Source organism: Gossypium hirsutum, chromosome A10, assembly GCF_007990345.1.
Source record: "Gossypium hirsutum isolate 1008001.06 chromosome A10, Gossypium_hirsutum_v2.1, whole genome shotgun sequence".
Classification (NCBI taxonomy): domain Eukaryota; kingdom Viridiplantae; phylum Streptophyta; class Magnoliopsida; order Malvales; family Malvaceae; genus Gossypium; species Gossypium hirsutum.
In genome coordinates, this window is record NC_053433.1 from 41,792,935 (window position 1) to 41,797,478 (window position 4,544).

Here is a 4,544-nt window from a genome sequence, read left to right on the forward strand (position 1 = left end):
TCCCAATATGGGGATATGTTACGTATGTGTTGAATTTAATCGAGCCCTTACAAATAAATGTTCGCTCAGTTGATAAACGAGCTACCGGCCTTCGGCTAAGTAGTCTATTGTGTATGTACATAAGGGTTGTTAATGTTGTGAAGCAAGTTTGATATCGGTAAATTGCGTATTATGAAATATTCCGTTTAGCTAAATGTGTGTTATTCTTTGTTTATGCTGGAATTCCTTGCTCAAAACTTACTAAGCATAAATTGCTTACTCGTTACACTGCTCCTCTGTTTTATAGATTTTTGGTTCTCCAGCTATCGGACTCAGGATCTTGAAGTCGAAGTCGCCCACACTATCAAAGGCTCTTTTGGGTACTATTTTGGTTGAATTTTGATATGGCATGTATAGGACTACCCATTGTTGTTTTTCGAGTACTTTATGAAATGTATAATTGTACAGCCATGCGAAAATGGCTTGTAGAAGTGGAGTATGGCATTAGACCATTCGTGTTTATGAATGTATAGATGGTTTCATGATGTAACTATAGTTGGAATGGAAGTGTTGAGCAAATGATCAGCCATTGGAATGGCTAAGTATGATCATATGTGGGCATATGTATGACAAGGCCCTAGTTGGTCCATGAAACCCCGAAAATAGGTAAGGTTTACTTTGAAAACAGAGGCTGACAGCAGCAGTGGTGTGGATTGGAAAAATCACAAGAATTCGTAGGAGTGGAATTAAATAGTGAATAAATCATGTAATCGAACCTTGATGAATCTACTTTCATATGAAAGTAACGAAACAATCATATGAACAGTACAGTAAGAGATATCCGGGTTCTTGTGGAACAGGGCCAGAACAGTTTCTGGATTCCCTGTTCCGACTTTGGAAATTCACTATAAATTGACCAGAGAGAATTAGGGGTCATACCATATATGTATGGATTCCTCTCTGAGTCTAGTTTCCATAGAAACAAACGGCATCAGTATGGAAGCTCTGTGCAGAGAGATATCCAAGTCGTAATGGGAAAAGGTCAGTGTAGTCGACCCCTGTAACATGGGAGACTTTGACTAATAAACTGTACTAATTGGCCCGAGCAAAAATTCTAGAAAAAAATACATAGGTGGGGACATGAGTCTAGTTTCAGGGAAAAATCACAAAACTGATTTTCGAGTTGTGAAACTCAAGATATGATTTTTGAAGCAACTAGTACTCAGACTGGGCAGTGTCTGGAAAAATTTTTCAAAGTTTGTTAACATCTCGTGTCCGACTCCGGTGTCGGTCTCGGGTTCGGGGTGTTACATTAAATTGGTATCAGAGCTACAGTTTAGTCGATTCTAGGACTACCGTAATGTGTTGGGTCTAGCTATACATGCCATTTTATGTGATTACTTGATAGTGTGGTGATTTCTGACAATTGTAAATGTGGTTATAGTAATGGATCCCGATCGTGACCGAGAGGTAGCTGATGATCTTGAGAGTGTAGCGCCTGCTCCCGCACAAGGGTCAGTGCCGGCAGACTCTCAACCTAATGCTAGTAATCCGAATGATGAAGCTAGACAAGCATTCTATAGCGTGATGAATGATTGGTTCAACCAATACATTCGAACTAATATGGCTGTTCCACAACCTCCATTCCCGACAAATACTACCCCCGCACCTACAATACCACCGGTAACGGACCAAATAAGGTCAAATAAGCCCCCAGTTGACAGAATCCGAAAACATGGGGCTACTGAATTTAAGGCTATGGATAGCGATGATGCCGAGCAAGCTGAATTTTGGCTGGACAACACTATCCGGGTACTCGATGAGCTATCTTGTACACCCGATGAATGCCTAAAGTGTGCTATCTCCTTGCTACGTGATTCTGCCTACTATTGGTGGAGTACTCTGACTTCTGTTGTGCCCCGAGAGCAAGTAACTTGGGAGTTTTTCCAAACTGAGTTTCGGAAAAAGTATATCAGTCAGAGATTTGTTGATCAAAAACGGAAGGAATTTCTTGAGCTTAAGCAAGGCTCCATGTCGGTTACTGATTACGGGTGAAAATTTGTTAGACTTAGCAAATACGCTCGGGAATGTGTTTCGTCCGAAGCTATTATGTGTAAACGCTTCGAGGATGGGCTGAATGAAGATATAAAAATGTTCGTTGGCGTTCTTGAAATACGAGAGTTCGTGGTACTTGTTGAACGAGCTTGTAAAGCCGAAGAGCTTAGAAAAGAAAAGCAAAGAGTTGATGAGGGAACTGGAGAGTTTCGTAAAAGATCCTCGGGAAGGTCTCTTCAACAGACATCGAAGAGATTTCGAGATGATGCGCGCCTGTTTAGAGGCACTTCGGGCCTTTTTAGACGAGATCGTGATCGACCCCCTGTGGGTACACGAGGCACTTCGGTCGCCAGTGTTGGGAATGAACGTTGAGATAGAACGAAATGTCGATATTGCGGTAAATGGCATTCGGGGAGTTGTAGATTCCCTGACCGCTCCTGTTACAAGTGCGGATCAGTTGACCACTTCATTAAAGATTGCCCGAGGTTGTTTGAACAGAATGAAAATCAGAGTGGGAAACCGGGTGCTACCACTGCTCGAGGTAGACCATCTGGAAATACGGGCAATGCTAGTGGTGGTCAGAGAGGATCTAGAGATGATATAACCAGATCCGAAGCTCGTGCGCCTGCTAGAGCTTATGCTATACGTGCCCGCGAGGATGCTTCTTCGCCTGATGTTATTACCGGTACATTCACTCTCTTTGATACTAATGTAATTGCTTTGATTGACCCCGATTCTACTCATTCTTACATATGTGAAACCTTAGCATCTAGTAAGACTTTACCTATTGAGTCTACTGAGTTGTAATTCGGGTGTCAAATCCCTTGGGTCATTACGTGCTTGTCGACAAAGTGTGTGAGAAATGTCCCCTGGAAATTTGAGGTTCCTGTTTTCCGGCGGACTTGATGCTTTTGCCGTTTGATGAATTTGATGTTATCCTTGGTTTGGATTGGTTGACCGCGCATGATGCGATTGTGAATTGCAAGAGCAAGACTATTGATTTGAGGTGCGCAAATAACGAAGTAGTCCGAATGAGTCTGCGGACTTGGAGGGGATGCCAGCTGTAATATCAGCAATGTTGGCACAGAAATATGTAAGAAAAGGGTGCGAAGCATACCTTGCGTATGTACTTGATGACAAGAATTAGAAAAGAAACCCGAATCTGTGCCGGTGGTTTGTGAATACCCGGATGTTTTTCCGGAAGAATTGCCGGGTTTACCACCTGTTCGGGAGATAGAGTTTGGTATTGAGCTTGCACCTAGGACTACGCCGATTTTGATAGCCCCATATCGTATGGCACCAACCGAGTTAAAAGAGTTAAAAGCTCAGTTGCAAGAATTGACGGATAGAGGTTCTGCTCGACCAAGCTTCTCACCTTGGGGTGCACCAGTATTGTTCGTGAAGAAGAAGGACGGAACCATGAGGTTGTGTATTGACTATCGTCAACTGAATAAAGTGACGATAAAGAATAAATATCCGTTGCCGCGCATCGATGATTTGTTCGACCAACTGAAGGAGCCACAGTGTTCTCGAAAATAGATTTGAGATCGGGCTATTATCAGTTGCGAATTCGAGAATCGACATACCAAAAACTGCCTTCAGAACGAGATATAGTCACTATGATTCTTAGTGATGCCGTTTGGCTCACTAATGCCCCTGCGGTATTTATGGATTTGATGAATCGGATCTTCAGACCATATTTGGATCGGTTTGTAGTTGTGTTCATTGATGACATTTTGGTCTATTCAAGAGATGAGACCGAACATGCTGAGCATCTGAGGCTAGTGCTGCAAATTTTGCGGGAAAAGCAGTTATATGCTAAGTTCAGTAAGTGTGAGTTCTGGTTAAGAGAGGTTAGCTTCTTGGGTCATGTGGTATCCGCGTCGGGTATTCGAGTTGACCCGAACAAAATTTCAGCCATACTGACTGGAAACCTCCGAGAAATATACTGAAGTTCAGAGCTTTTGGGGCTCGCCGGTTACGATTTGTGAAAGGTTTCTCGATGATAGCCACACCAATGACGAAGCTACTTCAAAAGGATGTTAAGTTCGAGTGGACGGAGAAATGTCAGAAAAGTTTCGACCAACTGAAAACTCATTTGACTGAAGCTCCAATTTTGGTGCAACCCGAATCAGGTAAAGAGTTGTCATTTATAGTGACGCATCCCTACTTGGGTTGGGTTGCGTATTGATGCAAGAAGGTCGAGTCGTGGCCTATGCGTCAAGACAATTGAAGCCACACGAGAGGAATTATCCGACCATGATCTCGAACTAGCTGCCATCGTGTTTGCTTTAAAAATATGGCGACATTATCTGTTTGGTGAGAAGTGCCATGTATTTTCGGATCACAAAGTCTCAAATATTTGATGACTCAACGAGACTTGAATCTGCGACAAAGACGTTGGCTTGAGTTGTTGAAAGATTACGAGCTGTCATTGATTACCACTCGGAAAGCTACGTGTGGACTTAACCAGAATCATTGTTGCTTTACGAGCGATGACGTATTGCTGA